The sequence below is a fragment of the Leuresthes tenuis genome, unplaced genomic scaffold (assembly GCF_036924035.1).
Source record: "Leuresthes tenuis unplaced genomic scaffold, fLeuTen1.0.hap1 SCAF_26, whole genome shotgun sequence".
Taxonomy (NCBI): Eukaryota; Metazoa; Chordata; class Actinopteri; order Atheriniformes; family Atherinopsidae; genus Leuresthes; species Leuresthes tenuis.
Genome location: NW_027325380.1, coordinates 51,333 through 78,900, shown reverse-complemented (window position 1 = coordinate 78,900; position 27,568 = coordinate 51,333).

Below are 27,568 nucleotides of genomic sequence, written 5' to 3'. Positions count from 1 at the left end.
TTCACGGTAATGTTCCATTTCTGGTCCACGGTAATGTTCCGTCTCTGGTCCACGATAATATTCGGTTTCATGGTAATGTTCCATTTCTGGTCCACGGTAATGTTCTGTCTCTGGTCCACGATAATGTTCGATCTCTGGTCCACGATAATGTTTGGTTTCACGGTAATGTTCCGTCTCTGGTCCACGATAATGTTGTGTTTCTGTTTCACGGTAATGTTCCGTTTCTGGTCCACGATAATGTTCTGTTTCGGTTTCACGGTAATGTTCTGTCTCTGGTCCACGGTAATGTTCTGTCTCTGGTCCACGGTAATGTTCGGTTTCACGGTAATGTTCCGTCTCTGGTCCACGATAATGTTGTGTTTCTGTTTCACGGTAATGTTCCATTTCTGGTCCACGATAATGTTGTGTTTCTGGTCCACGATAATGTTCGGTTTCATGATAATGTTCCGTTTCTGGTCAACGATAATGTTCTGTCTCTGGTCCACGATAATGTTCGATCTCTGGTCCACGATAATGTTTGGTTTCACGGTAATGTTCCGTCTCTGGTCCACGATAATGTTGTGTTTCTGTTTCACGGTAATGTTCCGTTTCTGGTCCACGATAATGTTCTGTTTCGGTTTCACGGTAATGTTCTGTCTCTGGTCCACGGTAATGTTCTGTCTCTGGTCCACGGTAATGTTCGGTTTCACGGTAATGTTCCGTCTCTGGTCCACGATAATGTTGTGTTTCTGTTTCACGGTAATGTTCCATTTCTGGTCCATGATAATGTTCCGTCTCTGGTCCACGATAATCTTCTGTTTCGGTTTCACGGTAATGTTCCGTTTCTGGTCCACGGTAATGTTGTGTTTCTGTTTCACGATAATGTTCCGTTTCTGGTCCACGATAATCTTCTGTTTTGGTTTCACGGTAATGTTCCGTTTCTGGTCCACGATAATGTTCTGTTTCTGTTTCACGGTAATGTTCCGTTTCTGGTCCATGATAATGTTCTGTTTCACGGTAATGTTCCTTCTCTGGTCCATGGTAATGTTCTGTCTCTGGTCCACGGTAATGTTCGGTTTCAAGGTAAAGTTCGGTCTCTGGTCCATGGTAATGTTCTGTCTCTGGTCCACGGTAATGTTCTGTCTCTGGTCCACGGTAATGTTCTGTCTCTGGTCCACGGTAATGTTCGATCTCTTGTCCACGATAATGTTCGGTTTCACGGTAATGTTCTGGTCCACGGTAATGTTTTGGTCCACGGTAATGTTCCGTCTCTGGTCCACAGTAATGTTCCGTATCTGGTCCATGGTAATGTTCGGTTTCACGGTAATGTTCCATTTCTGGTCCACGGTAATGTTGTGTTTCTGTTTCACGGTAATGTTCCGTTTCTGGTCCATGATAATGTTCTGTTTCATGGTAATGTTCTGTCTCTGGTCCATGGTAATGTTCTGTCTCTGGTCCACGGTAACGTTCGGTTTCAAGGTAAAGTTCGGTCTCTGGTCCACAGTAATGTTCTGTCTCTGGTCCACGGTAATGTTCGATCTCTGGTCCACGATAATGTTCGGTTTCACGGTAATGTTCCGTCTCTGGTCCACGATAACGTTCTGTTTCTGTTTCACGGTAATGTTCCGTTTCTGGTCCACGATAATGTTCTGTTTCGGTTTCATGGTAATGTTCTGTCTCTAGTCCACGGTAATGTTCTGTGTCTGGTCCACGATAATGTTCGGTTTCACGGTAATGTTCCGTCTCTGGTCCACGATAATGTTCCGTCTTTGGTTCACGATAATGTTCTATCACTGGTCCATGATAATGTTCCGTTTCTGGTTCACGATAATGTTCTGTTTCCGTTTCACGGTAATGTTCTGTCTCTGGTCCACGGTAATGTTGTGTTTCTGTTTCACGGTAATGTTCTGTCTCTGGTCCACGGTAATGTTCTGTCTCTGGTCCACGGTAATGTTCGATCTCTGGTCCACGATAATGTTCGGTTTCACGGTAATGTTCTGGTCCACGGTAATGTTTTGGTCCACGGTAATGTTCCGTCCCTGGTCCACAGTAATGTTCCGTCTTTGGTTCACGATAATGTTCTATCACTGGTCCATGATAATGTTCCGTTTCTGGTTCACGATAATGTTCTGTTTCGGTTTCACGGTAATGTTCTGTTTCCTTTTCACGGTAATGTTCTGTCTCTGGTCCACGGTAATGTTGTGTTTCTGTTTCACGGTAATGTTCTGTCTCTGGTTCACGGTAATGTTCTGTCTCTGGTCCACGCTAATGTTCTGTTTCTGTTTCATGGTAATGTTCCGTTTCTGGTCCACGATAATGTTGTGTTTCTGTTTCACGGTAATGTTCTGTCTCTGGTCCACGCTAATGTTGTGTTTCTGTTTCACGGTAATGTTCCGTTTCTGGTCCACGATAATGTTCGGTTTCACGGTAATGTTCTGGTCCACGGTAATGTTCCGTCTCTGGTCCACAGTAATGTTCCGTATCTGGTCCATGGTAATGTTCGGTTTCACGGTAATGTTCCATTTCTGGTCCACGGTAATGTTCCGTCTCTGGTCCACGATAATATTCGGTTTCATGGTAATGTTCCATTTCTGGTCCACGGTAATGTTCTGTCTCTGGTCCACGATAATGTTCGATCTCTGGTCCACGATAATGTTTGGTTTCACGGTAATGTTCCGTCTCTGGTCCACGATAATGTTGTGTTTCTGTTTCACGGTAATGTTCCGTTTCTGGTCCACGATAATGTTCTGTTTCGGTTTCACGGTAATGTTCTGTCTCTGGTCCACGGTAATGTTCTGTCTCTGGTCCACGGTAATGTTCGGTTTCACGGTAATGTTCCGTCTCTGGTCCACGATAATGTTGTGTTTCTGTTTCACGGTAATGTTCCATTTCTGGTCCACGATAATGTTGTGTTTCTGGTCCACGATAATGTTCGGTTTCACGATAATGTTCCGTTTCTGGTCAACGATAATGTTCTGTTTAGGTTTCACGGTAATGTTCTGTCTCTGGTCCATGATAATGTTCCGTCTCTGGTCCACGATAATCTTCTGTTTCGGTTTCACGGTAATGTTCCGTTTCTGGTCCACGGTAATGTTGTGTTTCTGTTTCACGATAATGTTCCGTTTCTGGTCCACGATAATCTTCTGTTTTGGTTTCACGGTAATGTTCCGTTTCTGGTCCATGATAATGTTCTGTTTCACGGTAATGTTCCTTCTCTGGTCCATGGTAATGTTCTGTCTCTGGTCCACGGTAATGTTCGGTTTCAAGGTAAAGTTCGGTCTCTGGTCCATGGTAATGTTCTGTCTCTGGTCCACGGTAATGTTCTGTCTCTGGTCCACGGTAATGTTCTGTCTCTGGTCCACGGTAATGTTCGATCTCTTGTCCACGATAATGTTCGGTTTCACGGTAATGTTCTGGTCCACGGTAATGTTTTGGTCCACGGTAATGTTCCGTCTCTGGTCCACAGTAATGTTCCGTATCTGGTCCATGGTAATGTTCGGTTTCACGGTAATGTTCCGTTTCTGGTCCACGATAATGTTCTGTTTCTGTTTCACGGTAATGTTCCGTTTCTGGTCCATGATAATGTTCTGTTTCACGGAAATGTTCTGTCTCTGGTCCATGGTAATGTTCTGTCTCTGGTCCACGGTAATGTTCGGTTTCAAGGTAAAGTTCGGTCTCTGGTCCATGGTAATGTTCCGTTTCTGGTCCACGATAATGTTCTGTTTCGGTTTCACGGTAATGTTCTGTCTCTGGTCCACGGTAATGTTCTGTCTCTGGTCCACGGTAATGTTCGGTTTCACGGTAATGTTCCGTCTCTGGTCCACGATAATGTTGTGTTTCTGTTTCACGGTAATGTTCCATTTCTGGTCCACGATAATGTTGTGTTTCTGGTCCACGATAATGTTCGGTTTCACGATAATGTTCCGTTTCTGGTCAACGATAATGTTCTGTTTAGGTTTCACGGTAATGTTCTGTCTCTGGTCCATGATAATGTTCCGTCTCTGGTCCACGATAATCTTCTGTTTCGGTTTCACGGTAATGTTCCGTTTCTGGTCCACGGTAATGTTGTGTTTCTGTTTCACGATAATGTTCCGTTTCTGGTCCACGATAATCTTCTGTTTTGGTTTCACGGTAATGTTCCGTTTCTGGTCCATGATAATGTTCTGTTTCACGGTAATGTTCCTTCTCTGGTCCATGGTAATGTTCTGTCTCTGGTCCACGGTAATGTTCGGTTTCAAGGTAAAGTTCGGTCTCTGGTCCATGGTAATGTTCTGTCTCTGGTCCACGGTAATGTTCTGTCTCTGGTCCACGGTAATGTTCTGTCTCTGGTCCACGGTAATGTTCGATCTCTTGTCCACGATAATGTTCGGTTTCACGGTAATGTTCTGGTCCACGGTAATGTTTTGGTCCACGGTAATGTTCCGTCTCTGGTCCACAGTAATGTTCCGTATCTGGTCCATGGTAATGTTCGGTTTCACGGTAATGTTCCGTTTCTGGTCCACGATAATGTTCTGTTTCTGTTTCACGGTAATGTTCCGTTTCTGGTCCATGATAATGTTCTGTTTCACGGAAATGTTCTGTCTCTGGTCCATGGTAATGTTCTGTCTCTGGTCCACGGTAATGTTCGGTTTCAAGGTAAAGTTCGGTCTCTGGTCCATGGTAATGTTCTGTCTCTGGTCCACGGTAATGTTATGTCTCTGGTCCACGGTAATGTTCTGTCTCTGGTCCACGGTAATGTTCGATCTCTGGTCCACGATAATGTTCGGTTTCACGGTAATGTTCCGTGTCTGGTCCACGATAATGTTCTGTTTCGGTTTCACGGTAATGTTCTGTCTCTGGTCTATGGCAATGTTCTGTCTCTGGTCCACGGTAATGTTCGGTTTCAAGGTAAAGTTCGGTCTCTGGTCCATGGTAATGTTCTGTCTCTGGTCCACGGTAATGTTATGTCTCTGGTCCACGGTAATGTTCTGTCTCTGGTCCACGGTAATGTTCGATCTCTGGTCCACGATAATGTTCGGTTTCACGGTAATGTTCCGTGTCTGGTCCACGATAATGTTCTGTTTCGGTTTCACGGTAATGTTCGGTCTCTGGTCCACGATAATGTTCGGTTTCACGGTAATGTTCTGGTCCACGGTAATGTTTTGGTCCACGGTAATGTTCCGTCTCTGGTCCACAGTAATGTTCCGTAACTGGTCCATGGTAATGTTCGGTTTCACGGTAATGTTCCATTTCTGGTCCACGGTAATGTTCTGTCTCTGGTCCATGATAATGTTCGATTTCTGGTCGACGATAATGTTCGGTTTCACGGTAATGTACCGTCTCTGGTCCACGATAATGTTCGGTTTCACGGTAATGTTCCATTTCTGGTCCACGGTAATGTTCTGTCTCTGGTCCACGATAATGTTCGATCTCTGGTCCACGATAATGTTTGGTTTCACGGTAATGTTCCGTCTCTGGTCCACGATAATGTTGTGTTTCTGTTTCACGGTAATGTTCCGTTTCTGGTCCACGATAATGTTCTGTTTCGGTTTCATGGTAATGTTCTGTCTCTGGTCAACGGTAATGTTCTGTTTCGGTTTCACGGTAATGTTCTGTCTCTGGTCCAAGGTAATGTTCTGTCTCTGGTCCACGGTAATGTTCGGTTTCACGGTAATGTTCCGTCTCTGGTCCACGATAATGTTGTGTTTCTGTTTCACGGTAATGTTCCATTTCTGGTCCACGATAATGTTGTGTTTCTGGTCCACGATAATGTTCGGTTTCACGATAATGTTCCGTTTCTGGTCAACGATAATGTTCTGTTTAGGTTTCACGGTAAAGTTCTGTCTCTGGTCCTTGATAAAGTTCCGTCTCTGGTCCACGATAATGTTCTGTCTCTGATCCACGATAATGTTATGTCTCTGGTCCACGATAATGTTCCGTTTCTGGTCCACGATAATGTTCTGTTTCGGTTTCACGGTAATGTTCTGTCTCTGGTCAACAGTAATGTTGTGTTTCTGTTTCACGGTAATGTTCCATTTCTGGTCCACGATAATCTTCAGTTTCGGTTTCACGGTAATGTTCCGTTTCTGGTCCACGATAATGTTCTGTTTCTGGTCCACGGTAATGTTCTGTCTCTGGTCCACGATAATGTTCTATTTCGGTTTCACGGTAATGTTCCGTTTCTGGTTCACGATAATGTTCTGTTTCGGTTTCACGGTAATGTTCCGTCTCTGGTCCACGGTAATGTTCCGTCTCTGGTCCACGATAATGTTGTGTTTCTGTTTCACGGTAATGTTCCGTTTCTGGTCCATGATAATGTTCTGTTTCACGGTAATGTTCTGTCTCTGGTCCATGGTAATGTTCTGTTTCTGGTCCACGGTAATGTTCTGTCTCTGGTCCACGGTAATGTTCTGTCTCTGGTCCACGATAATGTTCGATATCTGGTCCACGATAATGTTCGGTTTCACGGTAATGTTCCATCTCTGGTCCACAATAATGTTCTGTTTCTGTATCACGGTAATGTTCCGTTTCTGGTCCACGATAATTTTGTGTTTCTGTTTCACGGTAATGTTCCGTTTCTGGTCCACGATAATGTTCGGTTTCACGGTAATGTTCTGTGTGTGGTCCACGATAATGTTCGGTTTCACGGTAATGTTCCGTCTCTGGTCCAAGATAATGTTCCGTCTTTGGTCCACGATAATGTTCTGTCTCTGGTCCACGATAATGTTCCGTCTCTGGTACACGATAATGTTGTGTTTCTGTTTCACGGTAATGTTCCGTTTCTGGTCCATGATAATGTTCTGTTTCATGGTAATGTTCGGTCTCTGGTCCACGGTAATGTTCGGTTTCAAGGTAAAGTTCGGTCTCTGGTCCACGGTAATGTTCTGTCTCTGGTCCACGGTAATGTTCTGTCTCTGGTCCACGGTAATGTTCTGTCTGTGGTCAACGGAAATGTTCTGTCTCTGGTCCACGGTAATGTTCTGTCTCTGGTCCACGGTAATGTTCTGTCTGTGGTCCACGGAAATGTTCTGTCTCTGGTCCACGGTAATGTTCTGTCTCTGGTCCACGGTAATGTTCTGTTTCCGTTTCACGGTAATGTTCTGTCTCTGGTCCACGGTAATGTTCGGTTTCACGATAATGTTCCGTTTCTGGTCCACAATAATAATCTTTTTAGGTTTCACGGTAATGTTCTGTCTCTGGTCCACGATAATGTTCCGTCTCTGGTACACGATAATGTTGTGTTTCTGTTTCACGGTAATGTTCCGTTTCTGGTCCACGGTAATGTTCGGTTTCAAGGTAAAGTTCGGTCTCTGATCCACAGTAATGTTCTGTCTCTGGTCCACGGTAATGTTCTGTCTCTGGTCCACGGTAATGTTCTGTCTCTGGTCCACGGTAATGTTCGATCTCTGGTCCACGATAATGTTTGGTTTCACGGTAATGTTCCGTCTCTGGTCCACGATAATGTTCTGTTTCGGTTTCACGGTAATGTTCCGTTTCTGGTCCACGATAATATTCTGTTTCAGGTTCATGGTAATGTTCCGTCTCTGGTCCACGGTAATGTTCCTTCTCTGGTCCACGATAATGTTGTGTTTCTGTTACACGGTATTGTTCCGTTTCTGGTCCATGATAATGTTCTGTTTCATGGTAATGTTCTGTCTCTGGTCCATGGTAAAGTTCGGTCTCTGGTCCACAGTAATGTTCTGTCTCTTGTCCACGGTAATGTTCTGTCTCTGGTCCACGGTAATGTTCCATCTCTGGTCCAAGATAATGTTCGGTTTCACGGTAATGTTCCGTCTCTGGTCCACGATAACGTTCTGTTTCTGTTTCACGGTAATGTTCCGTTTCTGGTCCACGATAATTTTGTGTTTCTGTTTCACGGTAATGTTCCGTTTCTGGTCAACGATAATGTTCTGTTTCGGTTTCATGGTAATGTTCTGTCTCTGGTCCACGGTAATGTTCTGTGTCTGGTCCACGATAATGTTTGGTTTCACGGTAATGTTCCGTCTCTGGTCCACGATAATGTTCTGTTTCGGTTTCACGGTAATGTTCCGTTTCTGGTCCAAGGTAATGTTGTGTTTCTGTTTCACGGTAATGTTCTGTTTCATGGTAATGTTCGGTCTCTGGTCCACGGTAATGTTCGGTGTCAAGGTAAAGTTCGGTCTCTGGTCCACGGTAATGTTCTGTCTCTGGTCCACGGTAATGTTCTGTCTCTGGTCCACGGTAATGTTCTGTCTGTGGTCCACGGAAATGTTCTGTCTCTGGTCCACGGTAATGTTCTGTCTCTGGTCCACGGTAATGTTCTGTCTGTGGTCCACGGAAATGTTCTGTCTCTGGTCCACGGTAATGTTCTGTCTCTGGTCCACGGTAATGTTCTGTTTCCGTTTCACGGTAATGTTCTGTCTCTGGTCCAGGGTAATGTTCGGTTTCACGATAATGTTCCGTTTCTGGTCCACAAAATAATCTTTTTAGGTTTCACGGTAATGTTCTGTCTCTGGTCCACGATAATGTTCCGTCTCTGGTACACGATAATGTTGTGTTTCTGTTTCACGGTAATGTTCCGTTTCTGGTCCACGGTAATGTTCGGTTTCAAGGTAAAGTTCGGTCTCTGATCCACAGTAATGTTCTGTCTCTGGTCCACGGTAATGTTCTGTCTCTGGTCCACGGTAATGTTCTGTCTCTGGTCCACGGTAATGTTCGATCTCTGGTCCACGATAATGTTTGGTTTCACGGTAATGTTCCGTCTCTGGTCCACGATAATGTTCTGTTTCGGTTTCACGGTAATGTTCCGTTTCTGGTCCACGATAATATTCTGTTTCAGGTTCACGGTAATGTTCCGTCTCTGGTCCACGGTAATGTTCCTTCTCTGGTCCACGATAATGTTGTGTTTCTGTTACACGGTATTGTTCCGTTTCTGGTCCATGATAATGTTCTGTTTCATGGTAATGTTCTGTCTCTGGTCCATGGTAAAGTTCGGTCTCTGGTCCACAGTAATGTTCTGTCTCTTGTCCACGGTAATGTTCTGTCTCTGGTCCACGGTAATGTTCCATCTCTGGTCCAAGATAATGTTCGGTTTCACGGTAATGTTCCGTCTCTGGTCCACGATAACGTTCTGTTTCTGTTTCACGGTAATGTTCCGTTTCTGGTCCACGATAATTTTGTGTTTCTGTTTCACGGTAATGTTCCGTTTCTGGTCCACGATAATGTTCTGTTTCGGTTTCACGGTAATGTTCTGTCTCTGGTCCACGGTAATGTTCTGTGTCTGGTCCACGATAATGTTTGGTTTCACGGTAATGTTCCGTCTCTGGTCCACGATAATGTTCTGTTTCGGTTTCACGGTAATGTTCCGTTTCTGGTCCAAGGTAATGTTGTGTTTCTGTTTCACGGTAATGTTCCGTTTCTGGTCCACGATAATCTTCTGTTTCGGTTTCACGGTAATGTTCCGTTTCTGGTCGACGATAATGTTCTGTTTCTGTTTCACGGTAATGTTCCGTTTCTGGTCCATGATAATGTTCTGTTTCACGGTAATGTTCTGTCTCTGGTCCATGGTAATGTTCTGTCTCTGGTCCATGGTAATGTTCTGTCTCTGGTCCACGGTAACGTTCGGTTTCAAGGTAAAGTTCGGTCTCTGGTCCACAGTAATGTTCTGTCTCTGGTCCACGGTAATGTTCTGTCTCTGGTCCACGGTAATGTTCCATCTCTGGTCCACGATAATGTTCGGTTTCACGGTAATGTTCTGTCTCTGGTCCAAGGTAATGTTGTGTTTCTGTTTCACGGTAATGTTCCGTTTCTGGTCCACGATAATGTTCTGTTTCTGTTTCACGGTAATGTTCCGTTTCTGGTCCATGATAATGTTCTGTTTCACGGTAATGTTCTGTCTCTGGTCCATGGTAATGTTCTGTCTCTGGTCCACGGTAATGTTTGGTTTCAAGGTAATGTTCGGTCTCTGGTCCACGGTAATGTTCTGTCTCTGGTCCACGGTAATGTTCGATCTCTGGTCCACGATAATGTTCGGTTTCAAGGTAATGTTCCGTCTCTGGTCCACGATAACGTTCTGTTTCTGTTTCACGGTAATGTTCCGTTTCTGGTCCACGATAATTTTGTGTTTCTGTTTCACGGTAATGTTCCGTTTCTGGTCCACGATAATCTTCTGTTTCGGTTTCACGGTAATGTTCCGTTTCTGGTCCACGATAATGTTCTGTTTCTGTTTCACGGTAATGTTCCGTTTCTGGTCCATGATAATGTTCTGTTTCACGGTAATGTTCCTTCTCTGGTCCATGGTAATGTTCTGTCTCTGGTCCACGGTAATGTTCGGTTTCAAGGTAAAGTTCGGTCTCTGGTCCATGGTAATGTTCTGTCTCTGATCCACGGTAATGTTCTGTCTCTGGTCCACGGTAATGTTCTGTCTCTGGTCCACGGTAATGTTCGATCTCTGGTTCACGATAATGTTCGGTTTCACGGTAATGTTCTGGTCCACGGTAATGTTTTGGTCCACGGTAATGTTCCGTCTCTGGTCCACAGTAATGTTCCGTATCTGGTCCATGGTAATGTTCGGTTTCACGGTAATGTTCCATTTCTGGTCCACGGTAATGTTCTGTCTCTGGTCCACGAAAATGTTTGATTTCTGGTCGACGATAATGTTCGGTTTCACGGTAATGTTCCGTCTCTGGTCCACGATAATGTTCGGTTTCACGGTAATATTCCATTTCTGGTCCACGGTAATGTTCTGTCTCTGGTCCACGATAATGTTCCGTCTCTGGTCCACGATAATGTTCGGTTTCACGGTAATGTTCCATTTCTGGTCCATGGTAATGTTCTGTCTCTGGTCCACGGTAATGTTCCGTTTCTGGTCCACGATAATCTTCTGTTTCGGTTTCACGGTAATGTTCCGTTTCTGGTCGACGATAATGTTCTGTTTCTGTTTCACGGTAATGTTCCGTTTCTGGTCCATGATAATGTTCTGTTTCACGGTAATGTTCTGTCTCTGGTCCATGGTAATGTTCTGTCTCTGGTCCACGGTAATGTTGTGTTTCTGTTACACGGTAATGTTCCGTTTCTGGTCCATGATAATGTTCTGTTTCATGGTAATGTTCTGTCTCTGGTCCATGGTAATGTTCTGTCTCTGGTCCACGGTAACGTTCGGTTTCAAGGTAAAGTTCGGTCTCTGGTCCACAGTAATGTTCTGTCTCTGGTCCACGGTAATGTTCTGTCTCTGGTCCACGGTAATGTTCCATCTCTGTTCCACGATAATGTTCGGTTTCACGGTAATGTTCTGTCTCTGGTCCAAGGTAATGTTGTGTTTCTGTTTCACGGTAATGTTCCGTTTCTGGTCCACGATAATGTTCTGTTTCTGTTTCACGGTAATGTTCCGTTTCTGGTCCATGATAATGTTCTGTTTCACGGTAATGTTCTGTCTCTGGTCCATGGTAATGTTCTGTCTCTGGTCCACGGTAATGTTCGGTTTCAAGGTAATGTTCGGTCTCTGGTCCACGGTAATGTTCTGTCTCTGGTCCACGGTAATGTTCGATCTCTGGTCCACGATAATGTTCGGTTTCACGGTAATGTTCCGTCTCTGGTCCACGATAACGTTCTGTTTCTGTTTCACGGTAATGTTCCGTTTCTGGTCCACGATAATTTTGTGTTTCTGTTTCACGGTAATGTTCCGTTTCTGGTCCACGATAATGCTCTGTTTCGGTTTCATGGTAATGTTCTGTCTCTGGTCCACGGTAATGTTCTGTGTCTGGTCCACGATAATGTTCGGTTTCACGGTAATGTTCCGTCTCTGGTCCACGATAATGTTCTGTTTCGGTTTCACGGTAATGTTCTGTCTCTGGTCCACGGTAATGTTGTGTTTCTGTTTCACGGTAATGTTCCGTTTCTGGTCCACGATAATCTTCTGTTTCGGTTTCACGGTAATGTTCCGTTTCTGGTCCATGATAATGTTCTGTTTCACGGTAATGTTCTGTCTCTGGTCCATGGTAATGTTCTGTCTCTGGTCCATGGTAATGTTCTGTCTCTGGTCCACGGTAACGTTCGGTTTCAAGGTAAAGTTCGGTCTCTGGTCCACAGTAATGTTCTGTCTCTGGTCCACGGTAATGTTCTGTCTCTGGTCCACGGTAATGTTCCATCTCTGGTCCACGATAATGTTCGGTTTCACGGTAATGTTCTGTCTCTGGTCCAAGGTAATGTTGTGTTTCTGTTTCACGGTAATGTTCCGTTTCTGGTCCACGATAATGTTCTGTTTCTGTTTCACGGTAATGTTCCGTTTCTGGTCCATGATAATGTTCTTTTTCACGGTAATGTTCTGTCTCTGGTCCATGGTAATGTTCTGTCTCTGGTCCACGGTATTGTTTGGTTTCAAGGTAATGTTCGGTCTCTGGTCCACGGTAATGTTCTGTCTCTGGTCCACGGTAATGTTCGATCTCTGGTCCACGATAATGTTCGGTTTCACGGTAATGTTCCGTCTCTGGTCCACGATAACGTTCTGTTTCTGTTTCACGGTAATGTTCCGTTTCTGGTCCACGATAATTTTGTGTTTCTGTTTCACGGTAATGTTCCGTTTCTGGTCCACGATAATCTTCTGTTTCGGTTTCACGGTAATGTTCCGTTTCTGGTCCACGATAATGTTCTGTTTCTGTTTCACGGTAATGTTCCGTTTCTGGTCCATGATAATGTTCTGTTTCACGGTAATGTTCCTTCTCTGGTCCATGGTAATGTTCTGTCTCTGGTCCACGGTAATGTTCGGTTTCAAGGTAAAGTTCGGTCTCTGGTCCATGGTAATGTTCTGTCTCTGGTCCACGGTAATGTTCTGTCTCTGGTCCACGGTAATGTTCTGTCTCTGGTCCACGGTAATGTTCGATCTCTGGTTCACGATAATGTTCGGTTTCACGGTAATGTTCTGGTCCACGGTAATGTTTTGGTCCACGGTAATGTTCCGTCTCTGGTCCACAGTAATGTTCCGTATCTGGTCCATGGTAATGTTCGGTTTCACGGTAATGTTCCATTTCTGGTCCACGGTAATGTTCTGTCTCTGGTCCACGAAAATGTTTGATTTCTGGTCGACGATAATGTTCGGTTTCACGGTAATGTTCCGTCTCTGGTCCACGATAATGTTCGGTTTCACGGTAATATTCCATTTCTGGTCCACGGTAATGTTCTGTCTCTGGTCCACGATAATGTTCCGTCTCTGGTCCACGATAATGTTCGGTTTCACGGTAATGTTCCATTTCTGGTCCATGGTAATGTTCTGTCTCTGGTCCACGGTAACGTTCGGTTTCAAGGTAAAGTTCGGTCTCTGGTCCACAGTAATGTTCTGTCTCTGGTCCACGGTAATGTTCTGTCTCTGGTCCACGGTAATGTTCCATCTCTGGTCCACGATAATGTTCGGTTTCACGGTAATGTTCTGTCTCTGGTCCAAGGTAATGTTGTGTTTCTGTTTCACGGTAATGTTCCGTTTCTGGTCCACGATAATGTTCTGTTTCTGTTACACGGTATTGTTCCGTTTCTGGTCCATGATAATGTTCTGTTTCATGGTAATGTTCTGTCTCTGGTCCATGGTAAAGTTCGGTCTCTGGTCCACAGTAATGTTCTGTCTCTGGTCCACGGTAATGTTCTGTCTCTGGTCCACGGTAATGTTCCATCTCTGGTCCACGATAATGTTCGGTTTCACGGTAATGTTCCGTCTCTGGTCCACGATAACGTTCTGTTTCTGTTTCACGGTAATGTTCCGTTTCTGGTCCACGATAATTTTGTGTTTCTGTTTCACGGTAATGTTCCGTTTCTGGTCCACGATAATGTTCTGTTTCGGTTTCATGGTAATGTTCTGTCTCTGGTCCACGGTAATGTTCTGTTTCTGGTCCACGATAATGTTTGGTTTCACGGTAATGTTCCGTCTCTTGTCCACGATAATGTTCTGTTTCGGTTTCACGGTAATGTTCCGTTTCTGGTCCAAGGTAATGTTGTGTTTCTGTTTCACGGTAATGTTCCGTTTCTGGTCCACGATAATCTTCTGTTTCGGTTTCACGGTAATGTTCCGTTTCTGGTCGACGATAATGTTCTGTTTCTGTTTCACGGTAATGTTCCGTTTCTGGTCCATGATAATGTTCTGTTTCACGGTAATGTTCTGTCTCTGGTCCATGGTAATGTTCTGTCTCTGGTCCACGGTAATGTTGTGTTTCTGTTACACGGTAATGTTCCGTTTCTGGTCCATGATAATGTTCTGTTTCATGGTAATGTTCTGTCTCTGGTCCATGGTAATGTTCTGTCTCTGGTCCACGGTAACGTTCGGTTTCAAGGTAAAGTTCGGTCTCTGGTCCACAGTAATGTTCTGTCTCTGGTCCACGGTAATGTTCTGTCTCTGGTCCACGGTAATGTTCCATCTCTGTTCCACGATAATGTTCGGTTTCACGGTAATGTTCTGTCTCTGGTCCAAGGTAATGTTGTGTTTCTGTTTCACGGTAATGTTCCGTTTCTGGTCCACGATAATGTTCTGTTTCTGTTTCACGGTAATGTTCCGTTTCTGGTCCATGATAATGTTCTGTTTCACGGTAATGTTCTGTCTCTGGTCCATGGTAATGTTCTGTCTCTGGTCCACGGTAATGTTCGGTTTCAAGGTAATGTTCGGTCTCTGGTCCACGGTAATGTTCTGTCTCTGGTCCACGGTAATGTTCGATCTCTGGTCCACGATAATGTTCGGTTTCACGGTAATGTTCCGTCTCTGGTCCACGATAACGTTCTGTTTCTGTTTCACGGTAATGTTCCGTTTCTGGTCCACGATAATTTTGTGTTTCTGTTTCACGGTAATGTTCCGTTTCTGGTCCACGATAATGCTCTGTTTCGGTTTCATGGTAATGTTCTGTCTCTGGTCCACGGTAATGTTCTGTGTCTGGTCCACGATAATGTTCGGTTTCACGGTAATGTTCCGTCTCTGGTCCACGATAATGTTCTGTTTCGGTTTCACGGTAATGTTCTGTCTCTGGTCCACGGTAATGTTGTGTTTCTGTTTCACGGTAATGTTCCGTTTCTGGTCCACGATAATCTTCTGTTTCGGTTTCACGGTAATGTTCCGTTTCTGGTCCATGATAATGTTCTGTTTCACGGTAATGTTCTGTCTCTGGTCCATGGTAATGTTCTGTCTCTGGTCCATGGTAATGTTCTGTCTCTGGTCCACGGTAACGTTCGGTTTCAAGGTAAAGTTCGGTCTCTGGTCCACAGTAATGTTCTGTCTCTGGTCCACGGTAATGTTCTGTCTCTGGTCCACGGTAATGTTCCATCTCTGGTCCACGATAATATTCGGTTTCACGGTAATGTTCGGTCTCTGGTCCAAGGTAATGTTGTGTTTCTGTTTCACGGTAATGTTCCGTTTCTGGTCCACGATAATGTTCTGTTTCTGTTTCACGGTAATGTTCCGTTTCTGTTCCATGATAATGTTCTGTTTCACGGTAATGTTCTGTCTCTGGTCCATGGTAATGTTCTGTCTCTGGTCCACGGTAATGTTTGGTTTCAAGGTAATGTTCGGTCTCTGGTCCACGGTAATGTTCGGTTTCAAGGTAAAGTTCGGTCTCTGGTCCATGGTAATGTTCTGTCTCTGGTCCACGGTAATGTTCTGTCTCTGGTCCACGGTAATGTTCTGTCTCTGGTCCACGGTAATGTTCGATCTCTGGTTCACGATAATGTTCGGTTTCACGGTAATGTTCTGGTCCACGGTAATGTTTTGGTCCACGGTAATGTTCCGTCTCTGGTCCACAGTAATGTTCCGTATCTGGTCCATGGTAATGTTCGGTTTCACGGTAATGTTCCATTTCTGGTCCACGGTAATGTTCTGTCTCTGGTCCACGAAAATGTTTGATTTCTGGTCGACGATAATGTTCGGTTTCACGGTAATGTTCCGTCTCTGGTCCACGATAATGTTCGGTTTCACGGTAATATTCCATTTCTGGTCCACGGTAATGTTCTGTCTCTGGTCCACGATAATGTTCCGTCTCTGGTCCACGATAATGTTCGGTTTCACGGTAATGTTCCATTTCTGGTCCATGGTAATGTTCTGTCTCTGGTCCACGGTAACGTTCGGTTTCAAGGTAAAGTTCGGTCTCTGGTCCACAGTAATGTTCTGTCTCTGGTCCACGGTAATGTTCTGTCTCTGGTCCACGGTAATGTTCCATCTCTGGTCCACGATAATGTTCGGTTTCACGGTAATGTTCTGTCTCTGGTCCAAGGTAATGTTGTGTTTCTGTTTCACGGTAATGTTCCGTTTCTGGTCCACGATAATGTTCTGTTTCTGTTACACGGTATTGTTCCGTTTCTGGTCCATGATAATGTTCTGTTTCATGGTAATGTTCTGTCTCTGGTCCATGGTAAAGTTCGGTCTCTGGTCCACAGTAATGTTCTGTCTCTGGTCCACGGTAATGTTCTGTCTCTGGTCCACGGTAATGTTCCATCTCTGGTCCACGATAATGTTCGGTTTCACGGTAATGTTCCGTTTCTGGTCCACGATAACGTTCTGTTTCTGTTTCACGGTAATGTTCCGTTTCTGGTCCACGATAATGTTCTGTTTCGGTTTCATGGTAATGTTCTGTCTCTGGTCCACGGTAATGTTCTGTGTCTGGTCCACGATAATGTTTGGTTTCACGGTAATGTTCCGTCTCTTGTCCACGATAATGTTCTGTTTCGGTTTCACGGTAATGTTCCGTTTCTGGTCCAAGGTAATGTTGTGTTTCTGTTTCACGGTAATGTTCCGTTTCTGGTCCACGATAATCTTCTGTTTCGGTTTCACGGTAATGTTCCGTTTCTGGTCGACGATAATGTTCTGTTTCTGTTTCACGGTAATGTTCCGTTTCTGGTCCATGATAATGTTCTGTTTCACGGTAATGTTCTGTCTCTGGTCCATGGTAATGTTCTGTCTCTGGTCCACGGTAATGTTGTGTTTCTGTTACACGGTAATGTTCCGTTTCTGGTCCATGATAATGTTCTGTTTCATGGTAATGTTCTGTCTCTGGTCCATGGTAATGTTCTGTCTCTGGTCCACGGTAACGTTCGGTTTCAAGGTAAAGTTCGGTCTCTGGTCCACAGTAATGTTCTGTCTCTGGTCCACGGTAATGTTCTGTCTCTGGTCCACGGTAATGTTCCATCTCTGGTCCACGATAATGTTCGGTTTCACGGTAATGTTCTGTCTCTGGTCCAAGGTAATGTTGTGTTTCTGTTTCACGGTAATGTTCCGTTTCTGGTCCACGATAATGTTCTGTTTCTGTTTCACGGTAATGTTCCGTTTCTGGTCCATGATAATGTTCTGTTTCACGGTAATGTTCTGTCTCTGGTCCATGGTAATGTTCTGTCTCTGGTCCACGGTAATGTTCGGTTTCAAGGTAATGTTCGGTCTCTGGTCCACGGTAATGTTCTGTCTCTGGTCCACGGTAATGTTCGATCTCTGGTCCACGATAATGTTCGGTTTCACGGTAATGTTCCGTCTCTGGTCCACGATAACGTTCTGTTTCTGTTTCACGGTAATGTTCCGTTTCTGGTCCACGATAATTTTGTGTTTCTGTTTCACGGTAATGTTCCGTTTCTGGTCCACGATAATGCTCTGTTTCGGTTTCATGGTAATGTTCTGTCTCTGGTCCACGGTAATGTTCTGTGTCTGGTCCACGATAATGTTCGGTTTCACGGTAATGTTCCGTCTCTGGTCCACGATAATGTTCTGTTTCGGTTTCACGGTAATGTTCTGTCTCTGGTCCACGGTAATGTTGTGTTTCTGTTTCACGGTAATGTTCCGTTTCTGGTCCACGATAATCTTCTGTTTCGGTTTCACGGTAATGTTCCGTTTCTGGTCCACGATAATGTTCTGTTTCTGTTTCACGGTAATGTTCTGTCTCTGGTCCATGGTAATGTTCTGTCTCTGGTCCACGGTAATGTTCGGTTTCAAGGTAAAGTTCGGTCTCTGGTCCATGGTAATGTTATGTCTCTGGTCCACGGTAATGTTCTGTCTCTGGTCCACGGTAATGTTCGATCTCTGGTCCACGATAATGTTCGGTTTCACGGTAATGTTCCGTGTCTGGTCCACGATAATGTTCTGTTTCGGTTTCACGGTAATGTTCGGTCTCTGGTCCACGATAATGTTCGGTTTCACGGTAATGTTCTGGTCCACGGTAATGTTTTGGTCCACGGTAATGTTCCGTCTCTGGTCCACAGTAATGTTACGTAACAGGTCCATAGTAATGTTCGGTTTCACGGTAATGTTCCATTTCTGGTTCACGGTAATGTTCTGTCTCTGGTCCATGATAATGTTCGATTTCTGGTCGACGATAATGTTCGGTTTCACGGTAATGTTCCGTCTCTGGTCCACGATAATGTTCGGTTTCACGGTAATGTTTCATTTCTGGTCCACGGTAATGTTCTGTCTCTGGTCCACGATAATGTTCGATCTCTGGTCCACGATAATGTTTCGTTTCACGGTAATGTTCCGTCTCTGGTCCACGATAATGTTGTGTTTCTGTTTCACAGTAATGTTCCGTTTCTGGTCCACGATAATGTTCTGTTTCGGTTTCACGGTAATGTTCTGTCTCTGGTCCACGGTAATGTTCTGTTTCGGTTTCACGGTAATGTTCTGTCTCTGGTCCAAGGTAATGTTCTGTCTCTGGTCCACGGTAATGTTCGGTTTCACTGTAATGTTCCGTCTCTGGTCCACGATAATGTTGTGTTTCTGTTTCACAGTAATGTTCCGTTTCTGGTCCACGATAATGTTCTGTTTCGGTTTCACGGTAATGTTCTGTCTCTGGTCCACGGTAATGTTCTGTTTCGGTTTCACGGTAATGTTCTGTCTCTGGTCCAAGGTAATGTTCTGTCTCTGGTCCACGGTAATGTTCGGTTTCACGGTAATGTTCCATCTCTGGTCCACGATAATGTTGTGTTTCTGTTTCACGGTAATGTTCTGTTTCTGGTCCACGGTAATGTTCTGTCTCTGGTCCACGGTAATGTTCTGTCTCTGGTCCACGATAATGTTCGATATCTGGTCCACGATAATGTTCGGTTTCACGGTAATGTTCCATCTCTGGTCCACGATAATGTTCTGTTTCTGTATCACGGTAATATTCCGTTTCTGGTCCACGATAATTTTGTGTTTCTGTTTCACGGTAATGTTCCGTTTCTGGTCCACGATAATGTTCGGTTTCACGGTAATGTTCTGTGTGTGGTCCACGATAATGTTCGGTTTCACGGTAATGTTCCGTCTCTGGTCCAAGATAATGTTCCGTCTTTGGTCCACGATAATGTTCTGTCTCTGGTCCACGATAATGTTCCGTTTCTGGTCCACGATAATGTTCTGTTTCTGTTTCACGGTAAAGTTCCGTTTCTGGTCCATGATAATGTTCTGTTTCATGGTAATGTTCTGTCTCTGGTCCATGGTAATATTCTCTCTCTGGTCCACGGTAATGTTCGGTTTCAAGGTAAAGTTCGGTCTCTGGTCCACGGTAATGTTCTGTCTCTGGTCCACGGTAATGTTCTGTCTCTGGTCCACGGTAATGTTCTGTCTGTGGTCCACGGAAATGTTCTGTCTCTGATCCACGGTAATGTTCTGTCTCTGGTCCACGATAATGTTCTGTTTCGGTTTCACGGTAATGTTCTGTTTCCGTTTCACGGTAATATTCTGTCTCTGGTCCACGGTAATGTTCGGTTTCACGATAATGTTCCGTTTCTGGTCCACAATAATAATCTTTTTAGGTTTCACGGTAATGTTCTGTCTCTGGTCCACAATAATGTTCCGTCTCTGGTACACGATAATGTTGTGTTTCTGTTTCACGGTAATGTTCCGTTTCTGGTCCACGGTAATGTTCGGTTTCAAGGTAAAGTTCGGTCTCTGATCCACAGTAATGTTCTGTCTCTGGTCCACGGTAATGTTCTGTCTCTGGTCCACGGTAATGTTCTGTCTCTGGTCCACGGTAATGTTCGATCTCTGGTCCACGATAATGTTTGGTTTCACGGTAATGTTCCGTCTCTGGTCCACGATAATGTTCTGTTTCGGTTTCACGGTAAAGTTCCGTTTCTGGTCCACGATAATATTCTGTTTCAGGTTCACGGTAATGTTCCGTCTCTGGTCCACGGTAATGTTCGATCTCTGGTCCACGATAATGTTCGGTTTCACGGTAATGTTCCGTGTCTGGTCCACGATAATGTTCTGTTTCGGTTTCACGGTAATGTTCGGTCTCTGGTCCACGATAATGTTCGGTTTCACGGTAATGTTCTGGTCCACGGTAATGTTTTGGTCCACGGTAATGTTCCGTCTCTGGTCCACAGTAATGTTACGTAACTGGTCCATAGTAATGTTCGGTTTCACGGTAATGTTCCATTTCTGGTTCACGGTAATGTTCTGTCTCTGGTCCATGATAATGTTCAATTTCTGGTCGACGATAATGTTCGGTTTCACGGTAATGTTCCGTCTCTGGTCCACGATAATGTTCGGTTTCACGGTAATGTTTCATTTCTGGTCCACGGTAATGTTCTGTCTCTGGTCCACGATAATGTTCGATCTCTGGTCCACGATAATGTTTCGTTTCACGGTAATGTTCCGTCTCTGGTCCACGATAATGTTGTGTTTCTGTTTCACAGTAATGTTCCGTTTCTGGTCCACGATAATGTTCTGTTTCGGTTTCACGGTAATGTTCTGTCTCTGGTCCACGGTAATGTTCTGTTTCGGTTTCACGGTAATGTTCTGTCTCTGGTCCAAGGTAATGTTCTGTCTCTGGTCCACGGTAATGTTCGGTTTCACGGTAATGTTCCGTCTCTGGTCCACGATAATGTTGTGTTTCTGTTTCACAGTAATGTTCCGTTTCTGGTCCACGATAATGTTCTGTTTCGGTTTCACGGTAATGTTCTGTCTCTGGTCCACGGTAATGTTCTGTTTCGGTTTCACGGTAATGTTCTGTCTCTGGTCCAAGGTAATGTTCTGTCTCTGGTCCACGGTAATGTTCGGTTTCACGGTAATGTTCCGTCTCTGGTCCACGATAATGTTGTGTTTCTGTTTCACGGTAATGTTCTGTTTCTGGTCCACGGTAATGTTCTGTCTCTGGTCCACGGTAATGTTCTGTCTCTGGTCCACGATAATGTTCGATATCTGGTCCACGATAATGTTCGGTTTCACGGTAATGTTCCATCTCTGGTCCACGATAATGTTCTGTTTCTGTATCACGGTAATATTCCGTTTCTGGTCCACGATAATTTTGTGTTTCTGTTTCACTGTAATGTTCCGTTTCTGGTCCACGATAATGTTCGGTTTCACGGTAATGTTCTGTTTCGGTTTCACGGTAATGTTCTGTCTCTGGTCCATGGTAATGTTCGGTCTCTGGTCCACGGTAATGTTCGGTTTCAAGGTAAAGTTCGGTCTCTGGTCCATGGTAATGTTCTGTCTCTGGTCCACGGTAATGTTATGTCTCTGGTCCACGGTAATGTTCTGTCTCTGGTCCACGGTAATGTTCGATCTCTGGTCCACGATAATGTTCGGTTTCATGGTAATGTTCCGTGTCTGGTCCACGATAATGTTCTGTTTCGGTTTCACGGTAATGTTCTGTCTCTGGTCCATGGTAATGTTCTGTCTCTGGTCCACGGTAATGTTCGGTTTCAAGGTAAAGTTCGGTCTCTGGTCCATGGTAATGTTCTGTCTCTGGTCCACGGTAATGTTATGTCTCTGGTCCACGGTAATGTTCTGTCTCTGGTCCACGGTAATGTTCGATCTCTGGTCCACGATAATGTTCGGTTTCACGGTAATGTTCCGTGTCTGGTCCACGATAATGTTCTGTTTCGGTTTCACGGTAATGTTCGGTCTCTGGTCCACGATAATGTTCGGTTTCACGATAATGTTCCGTTTCTGGTCAACGATAATGTTCTGTTTAGGTTTCACGGTAATGTTCTGTCTCTGGTCCATGATAATGTTCCGTCTCTGGTCCACGATAATCTTCTGTTTCGGTTTCACGGTAATGTTCCGTTTCTGGTCCACGGTAAAGTTGTGTTTCTGTTTCACGATAATGTTCCGTTTCTGGTCCACGATATTCTTCTGTTTCGGTTTCACGGTAATGTTCCGTTTCTGGTCCACGATAATGTTCTGTTTCTGTTTCACGGTAATGTTCCGTTTCTGGTCCATGATAATGTTCTATCACTGGTCCATGATAATGTTCCGTTTCTGGTTCCCGATAATGTTCTGTTTCGGTTTCACGGTAATGTTCTGTTTCCTTTTCACGGTAATGTTCTGTCTCTGGTCCACGGTAATGTTGTGTTTCTGTTTCACGGTAATGTTCTGTCTCTGTTTCACGGTAATGTTCTGTCTCTGGTCCACGCTAATGTTCTGTTTCTGTTTCATGGTAATGTTCCGTTTCTGGTCCACGATAATGTTGTGTTTCTGTTTCACTGTAATGTTCTGTCTCTGGTCCACGCTAATGTTGTGTTTCTGTTTCACGGTAATGTTCCGTTTCTGGTCCACGGTAATGTTCGGTTTCACGGTAATGTTCGGTCTCTGGTCCACGATAATGTTCGGTTTCACGGTAATGTTCTGGTCCACGGTAATGTTCCGTCTCTGGTCCACAGTAATGTTCCGTATCTGGTCCATGGTAATGTTCGGTTTCACGGTAATGTTCCATTTCTGGTCCACGGTAATGTTCCGTCTCTGGTCCACGATAATATTCGGTTTCATGGTAATGTTCCATTTCTGGTCCACGGTAATGTTCTGTCTCTGGTCCACGATAATGTTCGATCTCTGGTCCACGATAATGTTTGGTTTCACGGTAATGTTCCGTCTCTGGTCCACGATAATGTTGTGTTTCTGTTTCACGGTAATGTTCCGTTTCTGGTCCACGATAATGTTCTGTTTCGGTTTCACGGTAATGTTCTGTCTCTGGTCCACGGTAATGTTCTGTCTCTGGTCCACGGTAATGTTCGGTTTCACGGTAATGTTCCGTCTCTGGTCCACGATAATGTTGTGTTTCTGTTTCACGGTAATGTTCCATTTCTGGTCCACGATAATGTTGTGTTTCTGGTCCACGATAATGTTCGGTTTCATGATAATGTTCCGTTTCTGGTCAACGATAATGTTCTGTCTCTGGTCCACGATAATGTTCGATCTCTGGTCCACGATAATGTTTGGTTTCACGGTAATGTTCCGTCTCTGGTCCACGATAATGTTGTGTTTCTGTTTCACGGTAATGTTCCGTTTCTGGTCCACGATAATGTTCTGTTTCGGTTTCACGGTAATGTTCTGTCTCTGGTCCACGGTAATGTTCTGTCTCTGGTCCACGGTAATGTTCGGTTTCACGGTAATGTTCCGTCTCTGGTCCACGATAATGTTGTGTTTCTGTTTCACGGTAATGTTCCATTTCTGGTCCATGATAATGTTCCGTCTCTGGTCCACGATAATCTTCTGTTTCGGTTTCACGGTAATGTTCCGTTTCTGGTCCACGGTAATGTTGTGTTTCTGTTTCACGATAATGTTCCGTTTCTGGTCCACGATAATCTTCTGTTTTGGTTTCACGGTAATGTTCCGTTTCTGGTCCACGATAATGTTCTGTTTCTGTTTCACGGTAATGTTCCGTTTCTGGTCCATGATAATGTTCTGTTTCACGGTAATGTTCCTTCTCTGGTCCATGGTAATGTTCTGTCTCTGGTCCACGGTAATGTTCGGTTTCAAGGTAAAGTTCGGTCTCTGGTCCATGGTAATGTTCTGTCTCTGGTCCACGGTAATGTTCTGTCTCTGGTCCACGGTAATGTTCTGTCTCTGGTCCACGGTAATGTTCGATCTCTTGTCCACGATAATGTTCGGTTTCACGGTAATGTTCTGGTCCACGGTAATGTTTTGGTCCACGGTAATGTTCCGTCTCTGGTCCACAGTAATGTTCCGTATCTGGTCCATGGTAATGTTCGGTTTCACGGTAATGTTCCATTTCTGGTCCACGGTAATGTTGTGTTTCTGTTTCACGGTAATGTTCCGTTTCTGGTCCATGATAATGTTCTGTTTCATGGTAATGTTCTGTCTCTGGTCCATGGTAATGTTCTGTCTCTGGTCCACGGTAACGTTCGGTTTCAAGGTAAAGTTCGGTCTCTGGTCCACAGTAATGTTCTGTCTCTGGTCCACGGTAATGTTCGATCTCTGGTCCACGATAATGTTCGGTTTCACGGTAATGTTCCGTCTCTGGTCCACGATAACGTTCTGTTTCTGTTTCACGGTAATGTTCCGTTTCTGGTCCACGATAATGTTCTGTTTCGGTTTCATGGTAATGTTCTGTCTCTAGTCCACGGTAATGTTCTGTGTCTGGTCCACGATAATGTTCGGTTTCACGGTAATGTTCCGTCTCTGGTCCACGATAATGTTCCGTCTTTGGTTCACGATAATGTTCTATCACTGGTCCATGATAATGTTCCGTTTCTGGTTCACGATAATGTTCTGTTTCCGTTTCACGGTAATGTTCTGTCTCTGGTCCACGGTAATGTTGTGTTTCTGTTTCACGGTAATGTTCTGTCTCTGGTCCACGGTAATGTTCTGTCTCTGGTCCACGGTAATGTTCGATCTCTGGTCCACGATAATGTTCGGTTTCACGGTAATGTTCTGGTCCACGGTAATGTTTTGGTCCACGGTAATGTTCCGTCCCTGGTCCACAGTAATGTTCCGTCTTTGGTTCACGATAATGTTCTATCACTGGTCCATGATAATGTTCCGTTTCTGGTTCACGATAATGTTCTGTTTCGGTTTCACGGTAATGTTCTGTTTCCTTTTCACGGTAATGTTCTGTCTCTGGTCCACGGTAATGTTGTGTTTCTGTTTCACGGTAATGTTCTGTCTCTGGTTCACGGTAATGTTCTGTCTCTGGTCCACGCTAATGTTCTGTTTCTGTTTCATGGTAATGTTCCGTTTCTGGTCCACGATAATGTTGTGTTTCTGTTTCACGGTAATGTTCTGTCTCTGGTCCACGCTAATGTTGTGTTTCTGTTTCACGGTAATGTTCCGTTTCTGGTCCACGATAATGTTCGGTTTCACGGTAATGTTCTGGTCCACGGTAATGTTCCGTCTCTGGTCCACAGTAATGTTCCGTATCTGGTCCATGGTAATGTTCGGTTTCACGGTAATGTTCCATTTCTGGTCCACGGTAATGTTCCGTCTCTGGTCCACGATAATATTCGGTTTCATGGTAATGTTCCATTTCTGGTCCACGGTAATGTTCTGTCTCTGGTCCACGATAATGTTCGATCTCTGGTCCACGATAATGTTTGGTTTCACGGTAATGTTCCGTCTCTGGTCCACGATAATGTTGTGTTTCTGTTTCACGGTAATGTTCCGTTTCTGGTCCACGATAATGTTCTGTTTCGGTTTCACGGTAATGTTCTGTCTCTGGTCCACGGTAATGTTCTGTCTCTGGTCCACGGTAATGTTCGGTTTCACGGTAATGTTCCGTCTCTGGTCCACGATAATGTTGTGTTTCTGTTTCACGGTAATGTTCCATTTCTGGTCCACGATAATGTTGTGTTTCTGGTCCACGATAATGTTCGGTTTCACGATAATGTTCCGTTTCTGGTCAACGATAATGTTCTGTTTAGGTTTCACGGTAATGTTCTGTCTCTGGTCCATGATAATGTTCCGTCTCTGGTCCACGATAATCTTCTGTTTCGGTTTCACGGTAATGTTCCGTTTCTGGTCCACGGTAATGTTGTGTTTCTGTTTCACGATAATGTTCCGTTTCTGGTCCACGATAATCTTCTGTTTTGGTTTCACGGTAATGTTCCGTTTCTGGTCCATGATAATGTTCTGTTTCACGGTAATGTTCCTTCTCTGGTCCATGGTAATGTTCTGTCTCTGGTCCACGGTAATGTTCGGTTTCAAGGTAAAGTTCGGTCTCTGGTCCATGGTAATGTTCTGTCTCTGGTCCACGGTAATGTTCTGTCTCTGGTCCACGGTAATGTTCTGTCTCTGGTCCACGGTAATGTTCGATCTCTTGTCCACGATAATGTTCGGTTTCACGGTAATGTTCTGGTCCACGGTAATGTTTTGGTCCACGGTAATGTTCCGTCTCTGGTCCACAGTAATGTTCCGTATCTGGTCCATGGTAATGTTCGGTTTCACGGTAATGTTCCGTTTCTGGTCCACGATAATGTTCTGTTTCTGTTTCACGGTAATGTTCCGTTTCTGGTCCATGATAATGTTCTGTTTCACGGAAATGTTCTGTCTCTGGTCCATGGTAATGTTCTGTCTCTGGTCCACGGTAATGTTCGGTTTCAAGGTAAAGTTCGGTCTCTGGTCCATGGTAATGTTCCGTTTCTGGTCCACGATAATGTTCTGTTTCGGTTTCACGGTAATGTTCTGTCTCTGGTCCACGGTAATGTTCTGTCTCTGGTCCACGGTAATGTTCGGTTTCACGGTAATGTTCCGTCTCTGGTCCACGATAATGTTGTGTTTCTGTTTCACGGTAATGTTCCATTTCTGGTCCACGATAATGTTGTGTTTCTGGTCCACGATAATGTTCGGTTTCACGATAATGTTCCGTTTCTGGTCAACGATAATGTTCTGTTTAGGTTTCACGGTAATGTTCTGTCTCTGGTCCATGATAATGTTCCGTCTCTGGTCCACGATAATCTTCTGTTTCGGTTTCACGGTAATGTTCCGTTTCTGGTCCACGGTAATGTTGTGTTTCTGTTTCACGATAATGTTCCGTTTCTGGTCCACGATAATCTTCTGTTTTGGTTTCACGGTAATGTTCCGTTTCTGGTCCATGATAATGTTCTGTTTCACGGTAATGTTCCTTCTCTGGTCCATGGTAATGTTCTGTCTCTGGTCCACGGTAATGTTCGGTTTCAAGGTAAAGTTCGGTCTCTGGTCCATGGTAATGTTCTGTCTCTGGTCCACGGTAATGTTCTGTCTCTGGTCCACGGTAATGTTCTGTCTCTGGTCCACGGTAATGTTCGATCTCTTGTCCACGATAATGTTCGGTTTCACGGTAATGTTCTGGTCCACGGTAATGTTTTGGTCCACGGTAATGTTCCGTCTCTGGTCCACAGTAATGTTCCGTATCTGGTCCATGGTAATGTTCGGTTTCACGGTAATGTTCCGTTTCTGGTCCACGATAATGTTCTGTTTCTGTTTCACGGTAATGTTCCGTTTCTGGTCCATGATAATGTTCTGTTTCACGGAAATGTTCTGTCTCTGGTCCATGGTAATGTTCTGTCTCTGGTCCACGGTAATGTTCGGTTTCAAGGTAAAGTTCGGTCTCTGGTCCATGGTAATGTTCTGTCTCTGGTCCACGGTAATGTTATGTCTCTGGTCCACGGTAATGTTCTGTCTCTGGTCCACGGTAATGTTCGATCTCTGGTCCACGATAATGTTCGGTTTCACGGTAATGTTCCGTGTCTGGTCCACGATAATGTTCTGTTTCGGTTTCACGGTAATGTTCTGTCTCTGGTCTATGGCAATGTTCTGTCTCTGGTCCACGGTAATGTTCGGTTTCAAGGTAAAGTTCGGTCTCTGGTCCATGGTAATGTTCTGTCTCTGGTCCACGGTAATGTTATGTCTCTGGTCCACGGTAATGTTCTGTCTCTGGTCCACGGTAATGTTCGATCTCTGGTCCACGATAATGTTCGGTTTCACGGTAATGTTCCG